This window comes from Heterocephalus glaber, unplaced genomic scaffold, assembly GCF_053883595.1.
Source record: "Heterocephalus glaber isolate CG9 unplaced genomic scaffold, H.glaber_assembly_v1.0 deba00000937, whole genome shotgun sequence".
NCBI classification, from domain to species: domain Eukaryota; kingdom Metazoa; phylum Chordata; class Mammalia; order Rodentia; family Bathyergidae; genus Heterocephalus; species Heterocephalus glaber.
This window is the reverse complement of record NW_028258173.1, coordinates 3,248,011-3,272,066: the sequence shown is the minus strand read 5'-3', so window position 1 is coordinate 3,272,066 and position 24,056 is coordinate 3,248,011. Positions and strand designations below refer to the sequence as shown.

The window sequence follows — 24,056 nt, the reverse complement described above, 5'->3', positions numbered from 1 at the left end:
TCAATTCTGCCACCAGAGACCTCTGACTATCGTATTCTGATTCCCAGCAACTCGAAACTACATTTTGGGGGAAAATCACCCGTTCCCTTTATATTAGGAAAGAAAGGAGGAAAGAGACTTCATTTTGGAATCTGGCCTTTCTTTGGGGAGTTGGTATAAAAGACGATTCCTCCCTGAAGGCTTTACTTTGGCTTTACGGGGTTTTATATCTGTCCCCGCCTTCCACCCCCCTGAAAAGGGGCCCCTGAAGACTTTGATTGGCTGGAATACTAGAGACAGAGGTCTGAGAAGCATCTTTTCTTTTATAATGCCACAACTATCAATGCCTTATATTTATATTCTATTTCACAGGTTTTTAAAGCCACTTAAGGGTACTTCCTCATGTGACCCCCATGACAGCTCTGTAAGATTGGTAGAGCAGGTCTCACTATCTCTATCTAACGGGTGAGGAAATTAAGGGCTTGCATGGTACAGTGACCTGCTCAAGGTACGGGGTGGTCAGCAGGAGTTTCCCCAGTTTCTCCCCTAATGTTCATACCAAGTCCATTCTTTAGTTAACCTGCCCCTTTAGGAGAGGACAGATCAACAGGAAAGCTGCCCTGCAGTGATGGGATGGTGTAGACCACGAGTGAACTGGTGAGAGGAGGTGACACACACAGGCTGGCAGAGCCCAGCTGGTTACAGGATGGGAGTGAAGCAGGGCTGAGAAAGCGCCCTCTGTTGGCACGGGGTCTGCTAGAACTTGGGAAGCCACCTGCCAGACCAGTCTCCTGCCAGACCTTCAGAGCAGGTACACACTTACACTGTCTGCTACTAAGCTCTGTGGCTGCAGCCCATGGTCAGAGGAGGAAGGCAAACTGAAGCTTGTTTTCCATTCCTCTCCAACAAGGCCCAGCTTTCTTTTAAGGTTCCCTACCTTTGAAAGCTCTCAGAAGAATGTTGGACCAGAGTCCAGAGTCTCTTAGACTAGACCAGGGACATCTTTCATTTAATCTTGTCACCAAGGCCCAGTGCCTTTCTGCAGTGGACATTTGGCTTCTTACAGAGCCAGGTCCTGTGCGGAATGTGGGTCAGCACCGTGGACAGCGACCAACGCCGGCCTCCTGAGTCCTGTCTGGGACCTCAGCTTATCTGGCCTGGCAGCCGGAAGCATGGCACTCATTTATCACCTGAAAACAGCAGCCAGTGCTCACGGAAGCTCATGCCACTGCTGACCTGCCTTCATTCAGTCCCAAACATGACGGCTTGTCACTTGTTTTACTTCATCTTTCTGCCACCCCAATCGAATAACTTCCTAAAGTTCTGGAAGAGGCTCACCTTTGGAGCCATCAGGAACCAATTATTTCATGGAAGCGATCAGTAACCAATTCAGACAGCCTGATGTCTTAAATTAACTAAGGAAAATGTGCTTTCTGAAGAGTTTTTCTCCTCTCCTGCCATGCTCAGCCCAGTTCCGAGACTCCACGAGGGAGAAGGTGGCCACCCCGGAACATGCTCAGATTCGAGGATCTTCTCAGAGGTCATGGTTTCATCTTGGCAGCAGTTGCTGGGCCTGTGAGCCGTGCAGTATGCAGATGCGTTCTGCCGAGTGTGTCCTCACTAAATCCACCGCGATGGAAATGCATTTGGAAGCAATCCTGCCTGCCCACAGCAGATTTTCCAGATCCTGGCAACTGGAGCATGTTAAGGATGAGATACAGCTGCCAGATCTGATTTCTTAAATCAAGATTTGTTTTGTTGGGAGGGCAGGAGAGAAAAACTAATGTGCAACCTGGCAAGGGGAGGGAGGGAGAACTGTCGGGCGCCAATTCCCTGCAACCAGGGGCTTCCCGTAGAATAGGCAGTGCTTCATGCCAAACTCCAGACTGCATGGTCTGAGTGTGAGTGAAGGCAGACACCAACTGAAGGATCAGAACATGGTAGGTTATTTTTCATTTGTTTTTCCCTGAGTCTGTGGTCATTCTTGTCTCCACACACCAGATCTGTGCCCTGCTCCCAGTCCCAGCTCCCCTGGCACACTGTCCATCCTGCAGAACACCGGGGGCCAAGGCACTGTTCGCCCCAGCTCAGGGGGACCTGGCACCTCCCTGCATCCTGCTGTGGAGTGGCAGTGTTTAAGGATGGCATGTCTGCACAACAGGCAACTGTGCTTTATGACATGCTGGGGAGTAGGGTCGCTTGGGCATGTGGGGTATGTCCGTCTGTCTGTGGCAGGGCACTGGGGAGGGTGGCTATTTGTAAATAATACTTAATTAATGGGGATTAAATAACAGATGAGCCACTGCTGTTCCCGGGAGTACTGATAACCATCTTTTCTCCCACTTTTCAATTACTGCTGGGATGGAGGGTCAGGGGGCTGAGAAGGGGTGAGAGGAAGGCAGAGGCAGAATTGAGGTGAATTAGAGGGACTTTGGTTGTGTTTAATATCAATTCATTTTGCAGGCTGCTGACAACAGATTTCACAGCTCAATTTATGGGGTTCCCCAATGCACAAATGCAAAAAGAAAATAAAAAAAGAACTTTTTACAAAATGACCTACCATCAGCAAAAAATTACGGTAAAATGTTAACACCCCCCTTCAAAAAAGCCACAAACATACATAAAGCATACACATACAGTATGATTTTGATGTTCTTATTTGGCTTAGGGGACTTGCCTCATTGTGTGGTGATCACATCAGGTGTTGTTGTTCCATTACTTTGTGGGCATACCTGATATTATACACCCATATAAAGATGATTTGTATTGGTGAGAAGGCCAGGAAAAGGCATGCACTGACTGCAGAAGAGGGGCTTTCTGCCTGTCTCTTCCCAGGAAAGAGCCAGGCCCAGGAAAGTGCCCAACAGAAGATTCCAGTCCACCCTGTGTGTGTGTGTCCTCAGTAGCCACCCACTACGAGCTCTCCTCCTTCTAAGCTCTTCTCTTTCCTTCTCTTTTCTTCTCCTCCTCCTCTCTTTCCCCTCCTCTAGCAGCTCTGGTTCTGTCTCTCTGATCTTAGCCAGTGTCCTGCTGTGTTTGTCGCTTTCCTTAAGTGTCCTCCAAGGCTACTGCCTTCCTTACTTGGAGCAAGAGTCCCCTCTTCTCCCCTAAGTAGGCATGAGTTGGAGAGCAGAGTTCCAAAGGCAGATGGCACCAGCAGGTGAGGTCCCCATCTCCCTGCTAATGTGAGCTCCTGAGGCCATTGCTGAAGCATCACGGAGACCCTTCCTCATCACTCTAGCAAATGCAGGGCCCTTGGGACAGGCTGGAGTCTGGCCTCCAAGTAGGACAAACACTGGAAATTGAGTGCACCTATCATCTGGCCTGACACTGGCCACAGAGCAGGGCAGCCACAGGCCAGGGCAGCATGTGCCCATCCTGGGGATATGGCAGTCAGGCTGCTATGCTTTTCACAATGAACACAACCAGCCACATTGGCCAGTCCACACAGTGTTGGGGTGGCTTTCAAGAGCTAAGTCATTGGAATTGGAGACCATAGAAGCAGACCAGTTGAGCCAGCAGCCCAGGTTGCTGGGGGCTGGAACAGCTGTGTGGTTCTCCCCAAATGAGGTGGAAGAGGGTGGAGGTCCATGGCATGAGCATCACTGCAACACAAAACCATTGAGATACTGAGCGTGGTGGCCTGGAAAGACAGAAGTAAACAGACTGTGCTGGTGGCGCGAATTGACCAGGCCGGCGCTGCATCTGAGCTGACTGCAAGACTCAGAGCAGGAGGGCAGCAGCCTCTAACTGGAGAGCTTTGTTTTGATTCAGCACCATTGCCATGCCCCTGGCAGTGGAGCTGTACTAAGGAACTCAGAGGTAGAGGGTGTGTGCAGTTAGAGGCGGCCAGGCAAACCGAGATGCTAGAGGAAGTGGGGCCGGGGCCCATTTCTACAGGTTAACTCTGTGATGGTGCCCAGCTCACTCGGCACAACTCTGAACAGCATCAGGCCCTGGGATGTGCAGTCAGGGCCCCTGGAGAATCACACACTAAAGTCCTAACCCCAGGACTCAACGATGTGACTGTTTGGAGACAGGGTCTTTAAAGAGGTGATCGAGTTCAAATGAAGCCGTTTAGGTCCTAACCCAATGGGTGGGTGTCACAGAGAGGATCGCGATGCAGGCGCAAAGGGACCACCTGTGAGCATGGGGGAAAGATGGCCAAGGGGCGAGGCCACCGCTCACCCTCCCCAGCCTCTCTGCTGAGATGCACAGGCTTTTATTTATCAGGCCTCACTAGGAAGCCAGCCTGCTGAGGCCTTGACCTCAGACTGCCAGCCTCCCAAAGTGAGGGAATACATTTCTGCCGTTGGAGCATGCCAGACTGGGGCACTCTGTTAGGGCAGCATGGGAAAGGAATAAGGACCCACCCACTCCTTAGGGCTTGGGAGCGGGCAGGAAGCCAGCAGAGCTGGGAAGGATTGAAAAGGAAATCCATCCCCAAGGCGTGTGTGTGTGTGTGTGTGTGTGTGTGCGTGTGTGTGTGTGTGTGTGGTGGAGCACGATCTTGCTAAACTGCAGCCTGGGTTTCTAAAAATGTAGCTTTCATTTCTTAATAAAGATGAGATAAATACACACACCTTGGGGGAAATCCCAGAGGAAGGGGGGAGTCCCTACGTGGGTAAAATAAGCTTGAAACACAGATGACAGAAGGTCCGCCAAGCAGGGTTGGTCACGGAGGGAGAAGACCAAGTTGCCCATAGCTGTGCTGCGGTTGTACCGACGCGGCAGCGAGCATTTCGATGAAGATCTCGCTGCTGCCACAATAATCACTGTCTTGCCTGTGACAGCAAACTCTCCAGGGTCTTCACTGTGTCCAGGATCAGGGAAATACCAAGGCAGAGAGCCACAAAGACACTCTGAGCAGACTGATGCTCGGGGCCCACAGGGCTCCGGCCCTGCTCATCCGAAGGCCGTCAGCGGGATGGTTTCAGGGGGACAGTTGGGATTTGTGTTTGTAGGGTGCAGAGGCGCACTGCGTGGAGAGTGGGCCCTGTTTCTGGCCCATCCAGACAGATGACTACAAATGCGACTCACCCACGGCAGCTGGTCCCCAACAGTCCAGCCTGCGGCAGACCAGTGTCCATCAGCAGTGCGGCCTACGTGCACAGGGGAATGTGGTTCTGCCTTGAAAAGGGGGGACATTCTGACTCTGCTACATACAGCACAGAGCATAACCACAAGGACGTTGTGCTCAGTGAGATGAGCCAGACCCAAAGGGCATACATACTGCTATACTCCACTTACAGGAGGCCCCCAGAGTAGGCAGGCCCATAGACACAGAGTGGGCGGGGGCTGCCAGGGCCCAGGAGGAGGTAGAAGTGGGGGCCTGCTGTTTAATAGGAGCAGAGCCTGCTCCTAGTACGGGATCAAAAAGTTCTGGTGGGTGGTGGTGATGGTTGACAACAATGAATGTGAATGAGTTTGTGCCACTGAATTAAAGACAGTCAGGAAGACAACTTCTGTGCTATGTAGTTTGCCCACAGGTAGAAATAAGATTTAAAAAGTGCATACACTCCTTGAGCTCCCCCTGTGCACCCCCCAGCACCAGATCAATTCCCTCAGACACAGGCCAGAGGCCTTCAGCGAACATGTTCTCATCCCACTCGGTGGGGAAGAACCCCAGGACTAGGCCTGGGGCAAACTGCTCCACATCATGCATTACATGAGAGGAAGTTCTCATCGTGTGTTCCTGGTGCCCAACAAACACTACAAAGACACATGCTGGAGGTTTGGATGGGGTAGATAAATGAAGGACACTAGGTCCCAGGCTACCTGCTCTGTGAGCTCACTTGTTTATAACAGTTTTATTTTTATTTTTATTTTTGGTACCGGGGATCAAACTCAGGTCCTTGTGCTTGTGCAGCAGGTGGCGAAACCACTGAGCTAAATCCCTGGCCTTATAACATTTTTATTTTTAAGCACAAATAAGGAAAAGGCTGGTGGAAGTTGGGGCAACTTTTAAGACAAAACAATGCTAAAGAATAAATTTAGATATACCTGAGTAAGGATTACCAGGGAAGGATGGAAAAGCTCTGGAATTAGGCAGAGGTGGAGGTTGCACGGAACGGTGAGTATACTAACTGCTCTCTTAGAGAGGCTTACATAGTCATATATATATATATATATATATATATATATATATATATATATATTTTTTTTTTGGTACCAGGGATCGAACTCGGGTCCTTGCGCTTACACAGCAGGTGGCGAAACCACTCAGCTAAATCCCCGGCCCAATTTTATATATTTTTTAATGTGTACACCTGACATTAAATACAAGGATACCAGAAATATGGCTGCAGATTGTTTGCATGGCACATGGACACACACACTTGTTCCACCTGTGGGCAGTGTTCCCCCAGGCTGGGCCTCTGCTCTTCTCTGCTGGTCTTGGGAGGTAGTGTCCCTTGGGCCCTTCAGGTGCTCTTGCTGCATGCTTACGATGCCACTTGAAGGATAGCAACACCCCAGCCTGCACACACTAACCTGCAGGCCTGGGGTCTGGGGTTTCTTTTAAAGCTGCATTCAAAGTCCCTATGCATTTTCTCTCCTGAGGTCTGCCTGGTGGTCTCATTAAATAATAAGCCACATGGGCTGGGGCCCCTGACCTGCTCAACCTCATCAACATCTATTTCCCTTGATCTTTTAGAAAGAAATGATAGTTTATTCCCTGGGAATGGTTGCTAGGAGATTACCAGACAAATAGAAGTGATTAATAAGGAATTAAATTAATGTCACCCATCAGCTGACAATAGGGACAAGCATCCAAACATTGGGTGTATGTCCACAGGTGCCGCGTGTGTGCCTATGTGTGTGCATATAATTGTGCATAGCTATTTGTGTATCCTTCTATGCTTGTGTACCGAGGCTACAAACACGTGTGCCTGCCTGTTGTGTGTACACATGTGCTTGTGTGTTTGCATGTGTGTGCATCTATGTACACAACCCACCCCCACGCACATGTGGGAGTGAGAAAGACTCCCACGAAGAAAGGGCAGGGATGGAAGACAGATGTGCCACCCTTTACGCAGTGGGTGTGAATTGGAGTTTTATATACTGTACAAGCTTTAATGCCCCGGGGGACCCCATTTTTCAAAGAAGCTCTTTGGAGTCTATGTTTGCAGATGACTTTATAATGTGAACAATTATTTCCTAATTCCTGTTTGGAAAATTAATCTTCTGGCATCTCAAAGTGTGGCATAGAGTTTCGGAGCCAGGTCAGTGGCTAATGTCTGGCTTAGCACTTGAAGACAGGCCTGAGGGGATTGGTGAAGTCAATCACGGTACTTCAGTGAAATAATATTCTTATGAAAACAGACATGAACATCAACCCAGACATTCCTGAAAATACAGTTAAGCAGCAATGACAACAAAAACAGGTTACAAAACTATATTCATAGCACGATCCGGCTTTTACACAGTGAACTCTGCACAGCCCTCTGTTTGAAGACACCTGGGGGACTGCACACACCAGCGCCAAGTGTGCCAATTTCTGACAGTGGGACTGTGGGTGTGTTTGCCCCCTTTCTTTCTCTCGTCTATCATTCCTTTTTTGTTTTCTTTTTGCAGTACTGAGTATCGATCCCAGAACCTCTGTACTGAGCTACACGTCCACCCTTTTTTTATTTTTTATTTTGAGACAGGATCTCACTAACCAGGCTGGGCTCGAACTTGACACCTCCTCCCTCAGCCTCCCAGAGTGCTGGCATCACAGGCCTGTGCCACCATCTCCAGCTGTCTTGTCTCTATTTTTCCATGAGGAACAGCTGTAGCTTATGTAATGATAAAAAGGTACCAAGAAAAATATCAATCGCACTGAGGGTCTCCAGACCCTCCCCCCTCAATGCTGGGGGAAGGATGGCTATAGGGTCTTTGGAAGAAAGGAACTGGAAAGCCAAAGGCTCCCTGTCCTTGGTCCCGACCCTCAGGCTCCCCGAAGGTGCTGGTGGCACTTGGGTGACAGAGAGGAGGGTCCACTCTGCGCATGTCCTGCCCCTGCTTGTGGGAGAACCAAACTAAATTCCTCCCCCACCTGAGCCCTCCTCACCATTTCTCCCAGCGGGTCTTACGCTCACCTCACCCGTGCTGGGGGGACAGGTGAAGTCCCCAAGTGCCTCTACTCTCAGATGATGCTGACTGGGGCGGTGGGAAGGGCCCAGTGACCCAGCCAGGACAGAAGCATGGCTTGGGCTGTTGTCATCACTTGTCAGCTCCTTCCCGATGGTGGTCCCTGGTGGCTCAGACGGACAAAGCGAGAGCGGGTGTAGGCTCAGGCCAGTGTGTGTGTCGCTTGGACTTCGACAGTTCAGCTGGACAGCCAACTGAGCTGGCTTCGGGAGCACACTTCTGGGTGTGCCTGGGTAGCTCATGGAGGCATCACTTTGGGGCCTATGTCTGGTCCCTGTCCGGCACTGCTCACCTGCTCTGCTTCCCTAACACCATGCACTGAGCAGCTTTCCTCCACATGCCTTCCACCATGATGTTCCTGCCTTGCAGCCTGCCTAAAACTTCTGAATCCCGAGCCAAATAGCCCTCTCCTCTTTTAAACTGTGGGTGTTGGGTACTCTGTCCCTGGGACAGGAAGGCTGACAGGTACGGATGGTGCAGCCCAGTCAAACCCGGCTGACATGGCTGTCATGGTGAAGCACCACGGGTGGTCAGTCTGGTCCCATCGTTGACTCATTATTTTTTTCTTTCCATCTCACCCAACTCCACAAAATGGAAACAGATAAGAAACCCTAAGTCTGACCACAAAGCCACCACAAAACCAAAGCGCTTCGAGCTATGTCTAGGAGCTGGCTCTTGGTTCCAGACAGACGAAGCCCCACCCTGTTGCTGAGGAGCTTGGGTCCTGTTCGTGATGAACACTGGACAGAGTGTGACAGAGATGGGCTTGTTGGCCCTGCAGTGTGCCCTGAACTGAGCATAGTGGGGAAGACTTTGGAGAAGCCACCCCAGTGTCCTTCTCTCTCCTGGCCCCACTTCCTCCTCCCGCTCAGCCTATGTGGGCTACAGGGGGCCCAGGGTGGCTGCACAGCTCTGAGCTAAACAAACTCCAGAAAGGGCAGGGAGTCTCCAGTGGGTTGCTCTCAGACTTTAATTCCAGAGGGTGAAATTTAAAAGACCCTTCCATTTGTTCAGCTCAAACTCCCTCTGCCCTGAGCACACAGCATCCCTCCAAGGAGGCAGGACAGGCAGCACTGAGAGTGAGTGGCCCTGCTAACTGTTAAGGGCCGATCTGCTGTAGCACCCAGGGTCCAGCCTGGGGTGGTGGCTGTATTCTGCCATTACTGGCCACCCTGCTAGAGCACAGCTATGGCTCCCTTTCATATAAGCACAAGCATCCACAGTCTGCCTTAATTTCCAACAGGAGCAGGAGCAACCCAGAGGGAATTGAACCAAGGGGGAGATGCCCCCCACCCTGCAGAGAATGTTCTGACACAGGGCTTGTGGGTGGTGGGCTGCTATGACCAGAGAACCCAGACTGGGCTCTACCTCCCTGGGCCACTAGGAGCATCCACACGTGCACCCTCATGAGAGGCAGTGAGACATGGGTGCAGGGCAGTCCCCAGAGGAAGCAGACCCATCCAGGCAGCCCAGATCTCTATGCTGAATGCCCTGGGTCCCACACATGAGACACTGTGGATGCTCAGCTGGGCGTGTGAGCTGGTGCAATGGGGAAGCCTTACACACCTGTCTCGGAAAGCTTTGCTGTCCCCAACTCTGCTCCTGGTGCTCTGTTCTCTTCCTATCAGAGTTTAACTCAGCAACTCAGGCCAAACTGTCCCTGCTGCAGGCCCAGGAGCAGGCAGGGGACCAGAGAGGGCTCTTGCTTAGGGTTACCCCAGGGCTGGTCTCTGCACTGCCTTCTGAGGAAAGGCCATGAGCATGATAAGTGGAGAAGGGGTGCAGGCAGCAGGAAAGCACGAGGGAGCAGAGGATGCCCCATACGAAGCCACCAGGGGCACGGAGTCCCCACCCCACCCACCAGGGAGCTACTTCTTCCTCCAGCCCAGCTTCGTGGAAACCTGGACCAGGTCTGCGGCTTGGACTCTGGCCTGTGTCAGAAGCAGGATGAAAGGAGGGGTGAAGGGAACCCTCCGCTTGCTGGGGCCCCTTCAGCCAGGACTCTTGCAGAGCCTGAGAGAGTCTGGCCCTAGGCCCTCTGATGGAGTTTTCTTTTATATTTATTAACCCACTTTCTCTCTTGGCATTCAGAGCAAGGAGGAAGCCTCGGCCAGAGCTATGAATAGGCCAAGGCGGTCCCCGGGGAGCAGAATGAGCTCATGCCTACAGCACAGGTGCCAAGAGCAATAAAGTTTCCCAGCTGGGCTGGACCAGGCTACAGCCACCTTGGGGAGCGGAAGGGGCACCTCGGCTGAGCCCAGTGCCACCTTCCCTCCTGCTGCCCAACCTGGCCACCTGGGCCCCAGCCAGAGACAGAGCCTGAGGTCATGTGGAGTTACTCAGCCCTAGGTCAGACCTGACGGGAGCTGCCGAGGAAGAGGTGGGGGAGGGATTGGCACAATGACATGGAATATAAATGACTCCTGTAAACAGAGAGTTTAATAAAAAGGCAGTGAGGGAATTTATGGGCAACCCAAGGATAATTAAAATTATTTATCTACTTACCTCCCTTGCTGGCTGATCAGTCTATTAATTATCTATTATACACCCGCTGATTTGCATTTTAGTTAGGGGATTGGGTAAGGGCAGGTAAAAAACACAGAGGATTTAGGGAGCCAAGCATTGGGGGCCTGTGTGAACCCCTGCTGATACTCATCCATGCATCACTCCCATGCTCTGGGCCTCCCCGAGGCTCCAAGAGCCAGCAGGGGCCTAGTAGAAAGTGTCGCACAAAGGGGTACACACCTGTGTGCCGTGCAGGAGGGACACTCCTGGAGGACAGGATCCCTCGGAGGAGCCTGCAGACCAGCTAGCTCCAGGGAAGGCCTTCAGGGTTTCCTCTGGTGGTTCTGACTTCACGCTGCATTTTAAGAAAGAAAACAAGAGAACAAAATCATTTTCAATCTCTGAATACCTGGAATGCATCAGGCACACATCGTCCCTTGCTCTTGATTAAAAATATCACAGGACCGAGTGTCATGGGAACCGTGTCTGGTGCATGCTGCAAATGAGAGAAGCGTTAGGCGGGGAGTTTTAACAAGGTGGCTCTGTCTACCACCAAGCATGGAAAGGATGCTCTGCACTGTGGCTCTGGGTGCTGTAGGTGACATCTGAGCTGTGAGGTGTAATGCTGGACCAGAGGGGTGGGACGCTGGTGGGCAAGGGGGTCAGCTGGCCAGGATGGACCCACAGGTGGGATGGCCCATGTTTCCGATCCCCAAGATGGGTCAATTCTCCTCTTGCGCCCGAATCTCCAGTACCACCCTGATGCAATGTTGGCTCCCACCACAGGGCTCTATTCCAAGGAAATGTCAAGCCCGCAGAGTTGACAGACCCAAAGTACGCAGTTTATCCAGGCCGCCCACCCCCAAACCTGCCAGCATCAGCACAGCCTCCTGCATGGTCCTGAGCTGTGTCTAGCAGCTGAGTGTGGATGCCCCTGATCTCTAGCTCTCAGCTAGACACTGGGGTGCAGGACAAGGTCAAGGGAGACTGGCTTCTGCCTCTCTGCTGTTCACTCTGCTGGGCTGTGTTGGCTGCAGGTAAAGACTTGGCTGTCTGTGTCCCCAGAATTCTTATGAGGAAGCCCTACAGCTCACTGGGACAGTGTTTGCAGAGGCCCCCGGGGAGGTGATCAGGCCACGCGGATAGCGCTCACAGGACAGGCTTGGTGACTTCTCAGAAGTCCCCCCAGTCTTCCCCATGTGAGAAGACATCAGACCTGCTGGCACCTTGACTGTGGACTTCCTAGTCTCCAGAACTCTGAGAAGTAAATATTTGTTGTTTATGTCACCCTGTGCATGGTATTTGTGTCACTCCATCTCCCTTCCTCTCCGACCCTTCCTTGTCCTCCCATCAGGACAGCCCCCAGCAGCTGGCTGTTCACCCAGCCTCCACATGGGTGGCTGCTACCCAGGCCGGGGCTCTCCATGGAGGAAGCTAGCTCTGCTGTTCTGGTGTGACACTAACAAGCCCCCCACCAGTGCTGCCTCAACTCCCACCCCATACGCCATCAAAGACCTAATGAAAGCGAGGGACCTGTCTTCCACGAGACACACCGCAACATGGCTCCCTGTTTTCAAGAGTTCACAGCCATGTGGGCCCATCTGCTGAGATCTTGGAGTCTTGGGGCATTTCATGGTCCTTTTTTGGGTGTCCCAGTTGGCCATCCATAGTCCCTAGAGGTCCAGCCTGACTGGAATCTTGGTTTTGCCTTGACGGTATTTAGCAATTGGGTTTAACATCTAGAGTTGGTTAACATTAGTAACGATGAGCTCTGCCCTGGGAATTTCAGCCCCAACCTCTGCCTGAGGCTATAGCTTGTGTCTGCCACACAGATGTCAGATTGGCAGCCCCCACAATTGTGTGGTCCTGGCCACAAAATCAGTCTATCTGTCCATCCCTCTATTTCTCCACCTGTCCATCCATCCATCCATCTATCTGGCTTCTTTTATCGGTTCGTTTTACTGAGCCTATTGAGTCTTCTTGGGCCCCTCCCAGATTAGACTCCTAGAGTTGACCTTGTTCATCAACAGAGCCCAGAATATCACTCCTCTACATTTGGCCCCACACCCCATTCTTGCTGAGAAGGGGAGCAGTGGCCTAACAGTAGCAGCAAAATGGGAGGCGGAAGGAGGCAGCAAGGAGCTGCAGGTCTACTTGGGGACAAGGACTGCACAGTCACAAACCTGGAACCTGGTAGCTGTCCTGAGTCTATGTGAAATCGAGTGGGCTGTATTGAGGATACCCCAGCCCCGGCTTCTACTTAAGTCTCAAAACCCTTCCCCATCAGTTCTGGGCTGTCTGAGTCCGCAGGATAGTTGTGTCCAGCCCACTTCTCTGCCCCTACTGGCCCCTCCTCCCCTTTCTGGCTATCACTTCTCAGTTCTGATGATGTATCAATAACTGCAAAGCAAAATGCCACAGTTAGCAGCGCCGCTGTACTGTAACTAATCGTTTTCTGAATCGATTCTCGGGGTTGTGTGTGTGCAGCGAGGTGGGGCAGCATCTCTGCAGCTGCTGCAGCCTCTGGGAATTAGGCACACCAGAGAAGTGCCAAGGGACAAAGAAGACAGTTGGGGTGGGACCAGGGAGGGATAAGGACGGAGCAGATTTTTTGAAAAAGAGGGCCCATAGAGATTACTCTTTATCATAGAAAGCCCATAGAGAATGAGATGAGCCCACCCTGGCTTGCCTTCCCATGGCAGCACAGGGCACAGGCAGGGAGGGACCAGAGCCTGAGAGCCTCAGACGAGGATAGGCTTAGTGGGCAGGGGTGCCCACTCAGCCAGACCTGCCTCCAGGGCCTGGGCACTAGTTTGTGTCCATTTGAATCAGGACACCAGGCCAGACAGCCCAGGGCTCTGAGATGGGGCATCCACAGATGGCACGGCTGGCTCTCAGGTGGCAGATGCCTTCCTGGGATAGGGACACAGGAAAAGGGCTGACTACCTTCCACCCACCTGTTTTAGGAACACAAAAGACGCAGGTCCAGGAACCTCCCAGACTCCCCTGTGCACATAAAAAGACCTCAGGCATCTCTGGAGTTCATGCACTTGAGATTTTATTGGCCCCATTAACTGTGTTGGTGCCTTGGAGTCTTCCTTGGGCCAGGCCCACACACACAGGGGGTGGATTCCCTGCACACATGGCTGTGGCCTCCTCATGGAGAAAGGAGCCACAGCAGTAGGAGAGCATGGACAGGGAGCTGAGGCAAAGCCTCAGGTCTACGTAGGGGGTCTCTTGGCAATGTGATTTGCTAGCATTTATGGTGATCCTTGGGGAAACTGAGCCACAGACAACTAGAGGACCCTGCCCCAAAGCACACAACTCACCCAGTGGCAGAGTGAGAACTCAAGGCCAGGGCATCTGACTTGAGAGCTTAGCTCATAATAGGCACACTGTCTTTTGTCTACCCAGTTGGTAGCCTAACCCAGTTGGTGACTCACTTTCCCTCTCTATCATATGAACTCTAACAGCTGCCTCCTTTGCACAGCCCCAGTGGGGCAGGAACCATCAGGAGGTGAGGCAGCAGGGCCTGGGCAGGCAGCCCCAATCCTAGGGGCCTGCTTAGCAAAGAGCCAGAGAAGTGTCTACAAACTTTCCAAGCACAGACCCCACTGCTGAGTATTAGTCCAGTGCACAGGACCGTACTTCATTCCTCTACTCACACACTGTCCATCCAGCCATCCTTCTCTGGGCATGTGTACTCGGGTCTTCCCATCTGGGTCCTCACCCCACTCTCTCAGGCAGGGCCACTGCGGCCAGACCAGGGCTGGCCTGTCTGGGGGTAAGGGAGTGGTCAGAGAGCCCCTAAAATCCCCAAAAGGTCCAGGAACACTCTGGAGACTGAGAAGAGGGACGAGGCCGGTAGGGTCCTTTCTCTTGTTGGAGACACGGTGCACGGCGGGGCAGGCCAGGCCAGGGTCTGCTGTTTGCATTGCTTGTCCAGCGCCTCTGTCTTCTGTTGTGAACCCTGGGGGACTTCGGCTCTAAGCTCTGGTCAGCAACGTCTTCACCTGGGACTGAGGGCTTGCTCCTAAGTTCTGGAGCCCACGAGAACCTCTCCAGGCTCAGGGCTCCCGGGGTCCCATCTTCTGCCTCTAGGAGCTCCTGTGCAGCTAAATGCAAGTCCAGCTGTCCCTAGTATCCATGAGGAATGGTTTCAGGACACCCAAAAGATACCCAAATCTGCAAATGCTCAAGTTCCTAATATAAAATAGTGTAATATTTGCATACAGCCTTTGTGAATTCCCCTGTATACTTGAAATTATCTCTCGATTATATATAATACCAAATACAACGTAAGTGCTATGTAAATAGCTGCCATACTATATTATTTAGTAAATAATAACAAGAAAAAAAGCCCATGTGTGTTCAGTAGAGAAGCCATTGTTTCTTCAGAATATTTTCAACTGGTGATTGGTTGAACTGAAGATGAGCAACCCACAGATATGGAGGGCCACTGTATTTTCCCAGCTTAGAGAAGATCTACCTCTTCTTCCAGGATTGCCTGAGCATCTGCAGTCCTGCCAAGCTGAGCCTGGAGACCTGGGGCTGGGCAGCCTGGGAGGACAGTGAGGGTCACAGTCCCCACACAGGCAATTTAGCCACAGGGTCCCCATGCCTTGTGAGGTGCCACAGGCAATGGGGCCTAACAAGAAAGTCAAAAGTTTGTGAATAGCTTACTTTAAAAAAAAAAAAAAAAAAGAAGGTAAAATGGTTTCAGGTTTGGCCCTAAATCTTTCCCAGGTGCAGGCTGCTTTCCTGAGTAGTGGGAGGCGGTAGAGTCAGAGTGCCCAGGAGCAGCGTAACCCACGCCTGCCAATAAATAGGAAAGAGGCAAAGAATCAGGCAGTCCCAGCCTCCACAAGACGCCATGTCTGGCTCTCACGGGGAAAAGGCGGAGGACAGGATGAGACAGGTTAACACTGATGGCTTGGGACTCGAACAGTCCAGGTGCTTTGGAGAGCCACGGGCAGGACCCGGAACATTCTCAGACCCGGCCCCTCCCTGCCAGGTACGAAGTTGCTCCCAAAGAGACTGGCGTTGAGAGCTCCACTGACCCATTCTCCAAGCAGCACACACTGCGAACATCCTGCGTGCTTGTCGGTGGAAGCGCGGAGAGCAGACGGGGTGGATCCCTAAGACAAATTTCCATACAGCAGCAGATCAAAGGGAGGGATCAGAAACATCCGCCGGCACAGAGAAGCCCCAAAGTCATAATGCTGAACGCAAGAAGCAAGTCACAGAAAGAGATCAGGCATGTGTGTGCGCTTGAAAGAGACACGCACAGTGTCATCCGTCACTCTTGGTTATGTGTGTACGTATGTGTTTTTTCAGGGGACAAAATTAATAGACACCAAATGATAATCAGAGCTGCTTCCAGACGTGAGGGAGGGGAACAGGGCTGGTGTGCTCAGAGGGGACTAAAGCTTATTTGATTCATTCCTTTTCCTCCTCTTCTGCTTCAGCTTTGCTTTGCTTCTTCCTCTTGTACTGATCGAACCCAGGGCCTTCACACGGAGTTACATCCCCAGCCCTTTGTTTGCTTCTTTGAGATGGGGTCTCACTAGGTTGCCTAGACTGAGCTCAAACGTGTGATCCTCCTGCCTCAGCCATCTGGAATGCTAGGATTATAGGCATGTGTCACCATGCCTGGTTTGCTTTATTTCTTCTTTAAGACTCAATGCAACATAAGGAAATGTTTAAAAAGAATTAAGATACGTTATGTGCCTATGCCAACTCCCCACAATGAATGTAATCATTCTGTACTGCAAACGTGTACTAATAAAAATGAGAAATAATAAAAGATAGATAATAGGTAACAGGGAGATAGATCTTTTGCAAACAACAAGGGGACCAAGCGATGAAGGAATGGGGAGGGAGGAGAGGAGAAGGGGAGTAAAAACGATGACGATGTGTACCTGCACCAACACTTCACAATGAATGCGATAGTTATATCCCGCAAACACGTACTAATAAAAATAAAAATTAAAAGATGAAATGTTAGCCATTGTTAGCTGCAGGTACAGGGACATACATATTTATTATATTTTACCTTATCAAAATTCTCCCCCATTTTTTTGAGGTGTGCATGGTTACTCCCTAGCGGGAGTGAGAGGCCTGCTCATCCGTGGGGGTGGCATCAGCCCAAAGCCAGGTGTTTTGTGCACTCAGTGGGACCACGGGGTGGGGGTGGGGAGAGTGTGTGCCCTGTGGGTTCGGTTCTGGAGGCTCCCTCCTGGCTGCTGGGTCTCAGCACCGCCCCTCAGGGCCACCAGTGTGTGGATGGACACCAGAAGACCAGCGCCCTGGCCAGACACTTGCTCCTAGGGGCCATCATCCCCTGGGTGGCCCCTTGCCGGGTCCGTCAGCCTCCTGGTCCGTCCTGAGTGGGGCACGGCTGGATGGATGGATGTCCAGCTTCTGCTTTGATCTCACAAGACTGCACTTCCAGTGTTACAAGCTAACAAAAGCTGCGTGATCGGATTCCAGGTCATTACTCAAGGAAAGGGACCCCTCTGTGGTCGACAGCGGCAGTTTCAAACCAATTAAAATAAGACCGTTGTTCCTGCGGGCTGCTGCCGTGCTGCCACCCTGGAGGTCTCTGAGGGCCCACGCTCGCAATGAGCAAGATGCACGAAATGTTAATGGAGACACTTAAATGGCGCGCCGAGGGGATTCTGGTAAATAAGGCCACTCCAAGAGGCTGGGGGAGAAGTCTCCTGAGCTAACCCTGGAGGGAACTTCAATAAACACAAGATTGGATTGAAAACAATTCACTCCGCAAGGGCTGGGTCTGTTGGCAGAGCTGGGAAGGGGCTTTGGGGGAGGAAAGCTATTTCATTTCCTATTAGTTCCTCTTTGCAAGTGCCTGTGTCCCCTGCCTCTGGCCTTAGAACCTGCCAGGGCCTGAGAGTACCCACTGGGCAGGCAGGAAGGGCCAGTGTAGAATTTGCCAGATAAAAAATGGATGGGCGGGAGGCAGCTGAGCAGACCGGGGGAAGGGGTGGAGGCTGACGGCTGGAACACACTGTGGGGAGACCCTGGGGCCAAGCAGGCAGACAAAGCTTTGCTAAAGAGGGGACCATGCTTCCCTGACTGGCTGGCAGCTGCCTGGAACTCTGTGGGGTCCTATTTACAGAGGATCAAATGCGATCCAGAAAACAAATCAATAAGGCTCAGGAGAATACTGCCCATGCCTAGGTCAGCAGGTAGATGGGGCCACAGCTCAGCACAAACACTGGGGCCACCCTGATTGTAGGCAGTCCCCCGGGCCAAGGCTGGGCCGGAGTCCAGGCTGTCTGCAGATCACGGTCGTCTCCATGCCATCGAGGACACTTCCGACATGAGAAATGGGGAGGTCACCAGCCCAAGCAGCTCAGGGAGCCTGGCCTTGAAGAGCTGTGCCAGACCACAGGAGGCTTTCTCCCCAGAGAACCAAGCCTAGGCACACCTGCTTTCATCGATCTAGCTTTACGACAGAAATGACAAACCTGGTTCCAGCTAGGGTTGCCAGATTTAGCAAGTTACATCACCAGACACTCAGGGTGAGATCTTAGATAAACAATGGTGCCTTCGTTGCTTTTGTCTAAGTATGTACCCTGCAACATTTAACACACTTATGTTTACAACTGTTTCTTGTCTACCTGAAATTCACATTTAACCTGGCATCTTGTATTTTTTTTTTTTGCAGCCCCATCTTCCAGCTGTCTGATTGCCCAGCCTAGATACACACGTGTATCTCTATGCCCAGCCAACATGCACACAAGGCAGGCAATGCACACTCATCCATACATGCACATGTGCATACACTCCCACACATCCCTCAAAGATAAAAGCTAGCACTCCACAAGATTCGGGAGGGAGCCTGGCTCTTCCCAACCCCTCCCCATATCAGCCATCACCACTGGTGTTATCATTCAGACCAAAGGACTTGGGCTCCAGACTGCCACTTGCCCAAGGCCACATAGTCAGCACATGGCCTGGCCAAAATTGCAGACCCAAGTCATTTGTATTCCAACGCCTGCACTCTTTCCACTGCACCAGACCCAATGCATCAAATTTGAGATGTTTCTTTCCAAAACAGAAGGGTCACAAGGAAGTCACTATTGATTCAGCAGTCAGGTCAATGCACAGGGCTCCAGGTGGCCCACAAAGACCTCGGCCGTGACGATGCAGCTACACCCAGTGCAGCCTCTGCTGTCAGGGCTCCCTGGCTTCAGCTGCCAGGCTGGAAGGAGCATGCCTGGCTTCCAAGCCTATGACCTGCCGCATCTTGCTGGCAACCTAGTCCTGAGCGAGTCCAGAGGGCAACGATGACACTCATGGCAGGGCCTTCTAAGAGTGTGTTCTCCTCTGGACATCTGGGGAGGGGAGAGAAATTGGGCCTTCTTGGATTCTGACACTGGCATGGAGTCCTTAACCATCAGCCTCCCCTGATCAACTAGTTGCTTCTAGGCACTTGGTATGTAATTAGAATCCCGGTCACAGATAAGGCAGGGGTGAATGCCAGGGTAGCATGATCTCCACAAATCCTGCGCCATCCTCTGGGAAGGGAGGAAGCCAAGACCTGATGACAAATCCCGCTCTTAATGCCAGCAAGGCAGCTTGCATACCAGACACCGACTGCCGCATCTTTACCTGCAGGCTCCCTCGATTTTTCTAGGAATGGAAGTGAAGCCTACCGCTTAGTCATTTCTAGAAATGTCTTTCTTACCCCCTCTTTTTGAAACGATCCCAGCCCATTGTGAGTCAGCCCCCTCTCCCGAGCCTCTTGTGGGTTGGTTGTGACTCGTGAGGATTCCGAGCTGACAATCTGCACGCCATCAGCTGGAGCCCTCGCAGCAACTACGCCTAATTCCTATCATGAGTGAAATAAAAGCATTCTGAGCCTGAAGATCTGGATGCTCCAGGTGTTATTTGCTTAACCAGCGGCCAAGAAGAAATCCGGTATGGGAAGAAAAAAGCAAGGAGAGGAAGAAGGAGGCCAGCATGGATCATCAAAAACTCCAACACAGAGGATGCTGCTAATCAAATGTTAAATCCAGGACACAAAATTGTTGAGGGCAGATGAGCCAGGGAGCGCCACTAAATAAACAGCACATTCCCTCCTCTGTCCCCACAAGGGTCACGTCCACACTGTCCGGCTTCCTCTCTCAGTGATGCCCGCCAGAGACAGTCAGCACCATAAGGGGTGATGTTAACATTATCTACCTAATGAGGTTGTATTGGAAAATTCTGTACTAAGATTTGCGTCCTGAAAAGGCATGGGGGTAGAGTGGGGGTGGGGAGGGAACCACCCCTGGATTTTGTAGTTCTTCCGGAGACAGCCCACTGGAAGGAGCAGATTTAATTATAGACAAGTTGTTGCTTTTCGGGTGACCTACTTCCCAGATGGTTTTCCTGCCTTTTCTTTTCTAACACAAAGTTTTGACATATTGGAGCCAGGAAGGAAGAAGTCACACTATGTCACCAAAGGAGCAGGGGACTCGGGCTCTGTGATCCGAGGCAGAGCGGAAGAGGAGACGCTGAGGACATAAGGAGGTGTCGAGGGAGAAAGCGGGCAAGCAAGAACAGCAGGGGAAGCTCTTGCTTGTGGTTGAGATGAGACCCGTCCATCCCAAGGTGGCAATGACCCAGGACACTCCCAGGTTCTGCCACAAAGCTGAAAATCAGTTGGCCTTTGCTCAGCCTGAGGATCCTGAAGGAATCCTCACCAAGGGTGGCCTGGGCTGGAACAGCTGTCACCGAGTGGCTTGTCACTCCTGAGATGTAGAGAGCTTTCTAGAAGTCTATGGCGGACTTGCAGCTGACCACTGCTCACGCAGCTGTGAGGGGGTGGCTGGAATGCACTTCTATATGGACTCCCTCTCGGTGTCACCTCAGGGCCCTCCTGGGATGAGAAAGGCTGGGCCACGACAAGGGCCAGCAGCCATGGGTAGAGGCAGAGGCCATCCCCTTGGCCACTCAGTGGGATCCTAGCTCTTCCTGCTTGGAGAATAGTAAAATTTGCACTCCATCCATTTTCCTGCCTTCAGGCAGCACCCCTCCACCTGACCTCGATCATGAAACTCAGTGTTACTTTTAATCCTGCCCAGCAAGAAGCTCTCGATACTCTCCCTCCCTTGGCAAACCTTTTCCATACTTAACCCATCTCTCTGCCAGAAAAAGTGCCTCCTCTGATCTATCCAAAATCCTTCATGCTGAACCATGGGGTGGGTCCATCCCCACATCCTGCCCTTGGTAGGTCTGGAAACATGTGTCAGGAAAGCCCAACCATGCAGACAGTGTGCCTCGCAGCCGTAAGCTCTGTCTGCCTATTCTCCACGTGTATCCATCTTTCTTCCCCATAAAGCCTCAGAGCAGAATTCTACTGCTTACAGTAAAAACCTTTGAGGAGCCATCCCAGGATTGTGTCCAGCCTAGCTCTGCTCATCACTATTAGATAAGCAGAAATGGATTCTTCCATCTTCTGAGAAGCCATCCATTTGGCACATTCAGAGGATCTGGCACATTCTGCCAAGAGGAACGCTGGATCCTAGATGTAACTGGTGGCACAGCTGGGGCAGGCCATCCAGACACCTGAGGGTCCTAAGGGGAGCAGAGTGCCCACTGTCAACGTTCACATGCCACCAGACACAGCCCAGTGATTTGATTGATGGCTTGAATTTTTCAGATTTAAGTTGGCTGGGAGCACAGGTTGGCTTAAAACTTTACTGGTCTCAAAGTACATGCTGAAGCCCAGGGTGTGTGGACACCATGGTCATATCTACAGATTTGCAGCCTTGGGGCCTCCAACCAACTCCTTGAGGTCCCAGAAAGGAAACAGGTGGCCTCAGGACACTCCCTTGCAGCTGTAGCAGGTTGAGGGGAGGCCACAGCCACCAGGACTCCTGAGCCAATCATCCCACTTGTGCCTCCTCTGACCCTGCCCAATGTGGCCCTACGCCGAGCGGGACACTCGAGCGCTTCAAAGCACGATGGAGAAACACTAATGTCCAATTTTCCCATAGAGTACAGGTGAGAAAGTTCTTATCAGAGCTGCAGATGATGTGCAAGCTCTACCTTAGCCGGTGATCTAGTGGCAAAGAGAGGAGACAGCAGAGGGGAGAAGAGAAGTGAGAAGACAGTCACTGGGCTTGTGAAGCACAGGGAGCTCTAGTCCTGCAGCAGAGAATGCTGAAGACACAGGACCATAGCTGGGGACTTCAAGGAATCCACTTGCTAAAGCAGGAGCAAGCACTCACGTCCTCTGAACTGGTCTCAACATTATATGCAGCACTGTGATTATAAAATAAAATACAAATGTTGCACAGAAAAATGTCAGAGAACAAGGAAAGAAGGGGTTAGTGTGGATGGAGAGATCTAAGGGGACACACAGGCAAGGGGGGAGCTTGAACTGTGCTTTGAAAACAGTGAGGATACAGGGGTAGGGAGAAGAGAGAGCAGCTTTAGAAAGGGGGAGCAAGAGCAAGAAGCGGCTCCACAGAGCAGCTGAGGCGGGCAGGCTCTGGTCTCATAAAGACCGTGCTCCTGATGCGTGAGAAGAGCATTCCAAGCCACTAAGTGAGATGGCACAGGCAGGATCCCAGGCAAGGCTCCAAGCACAGAGCCTGGCACCCAGCAAGCCCTTAATAATAGTCGGCTCTCATCCTCTCTCTCCTGGCACAGCCTGGCACAGGTTGAGGGCAGTGGAGGGAAGAGCCAAGGACCTGGCTGCAGAATAGTTTTCTTGGGAATGTTGAGACCCACGGTGAACCACATTCAGTGGTGATACAGTGAGCAGGACCCAGGCTGACGTGGAGAGGAGGTGTGGCCAGTCCTTAGCTACCCAGATGAGGAGTTCTAGGCAGGGGCTGGGGGCCAAGAGGCCTCATGGGCCCAGGAAACCTCAACTGCACATGTGCACTTCTGAAGGGAGAGGCAGCTCTGGGTTCCCAAGGGCTCTGTGGTGCTCTTAATGGGCAGCATGGTGCCTCCCAAAGTCCCTTGCTAGAAGGAACCTCTCAGCTCTAGCGCTGACTGTATGCACAGCCCAGTTGCAAAGCAGCCAGAGAAGCATGTTGGACTGGCCAGCCCCAGGAGTTGCTTGTTGGCTCTATACTCACCACAGGCGTTAGTCTGAAAGGAAGAAGTACACAGGGCTGGGGGTGGGGGTGGGGGTGGGGGGGGTGAGGGTTAGACAGACTTCCTGCCACACCCTCCCTATTGGTGGTGGGCTCCTACTCAGCCTCTGTCACCTTACTGGCTTAGGTGTCACCTGGAGATAATTGCTCTTCCGATCCATTGTCATGGGAATCGGAAATGGTGTGGGTGAAAGACATGCAGCAGGTATGCAACAGGAGATTTGCTATCGTATCCCATGGTGTCAAGACTTTGATACCTGTCAGGCTGGGACATCTCAAAGCATCCCTACAGGCTGCAAAGTTAATTCTCTGGGTTCACTTATTCTCCTCATGTTTGCATTTAGCTGTTGCATGGTAGAGATGAGGGGCAGATGCCCCAAGTTTACCACAGCCCCCAGGTGGCTTCCCTGGGATGCAGACATGAGAGCTGACTGCTAAGGCTCAGCCATGCCATGACCTGAATTTTGAAGGTCATCTTCCTGGCCCAGTGCATAGGTATGAAGGTAGCATGCTTTGCAGCCAAGAGAAGGGCCTGCAACGGCAGCTGGATGCCACAACAGGTGCTGGTACTGTGTAGGCCCACCTGCCGCCCACCTGGATGCCTTCCCAAGCCTCTCTGCAGTGGGGTCATGCTCTTCAGTTTCTTCCTGCCCTAGATGCTGCCAGCATTGCTGAGGAGGTGGTGGCCCTCCTCCAGGCAGGATGTCTGCTTGCTGAGAGCTGGCATGAGAGGCATGATCTTCCTGTGGCTAGCAGTGCATCAACCCAAGCCCACAGCACGGGGGCACTAGCATCAGATGCAAGTGGCAGTCCGAGACCAGCTGTTTGGATGGAACACTTGCTGAGGAGCTGCAGAGGCAGGGCAAGAACCCAGGGTCTTGCTTTGCCAGGCACTTTGCAAATCTTCAGGTGCCCTCCTGGGAGGGCTGAATCATTGGTGTTTCTGTGGTGGTGGGTTACAGCATGTGTGAGATGGGGAGGCACCCACGAAGGCTCTTGGCATGGGTGTTGCTGTTGCTAGGAGCTCCACTCTGTATCCTCTGTGGCTCAGACCTGTGGACTGGGATGCTCCAGGGCTTCTTTGTGGGAGAGGGCTGAGGAAGGAGGAAGTCACTAGGCATCCTGTGGATGGCTTGGAAGGGGCTGGCGGTGAAGGTTGAGGTGACTGTCACACCCCCAGGGGCAGCATCAGCACCTTCTCTCTGTTTCTAGAACAATCTCCATGGAGCAATGGTGGCTCTGGAGCTTGCTGACATCTGGTAACAGAGAGGGGGACCCAGCTTCAGCTTCCAGAGCATCACTCTGTCTTCCAGG

The 24,056-nt window shown here is 52.1% G+C and overlaps 1 protein-coding gene across 17 annotated transcripts in view; it reads right to left on the bottom strand.

The window, feature by feature from the left end:
- Rbfox3 (RNA binding fox-1 homolog 3) overlaps positions 1 to 24,056 on the bottom strand; it is a 393,013-nt gene that overhangs the window by 158,460 nt on the left and 210,497 nt on the right. For all 17 annotated transcript variants that reach the window (XM_087208368.1, XM_021241212.2, XM_087208362.1 and 14 more), the window contains exon 3: positions 10,858 to 10,972. The gene's annotated coding sequence lies outside the window, so the exon portion shown is untranslated. The remainder of the gene's footprint in view (positions 1 to 10,857; positions 10,973 to 24,056) is intronic.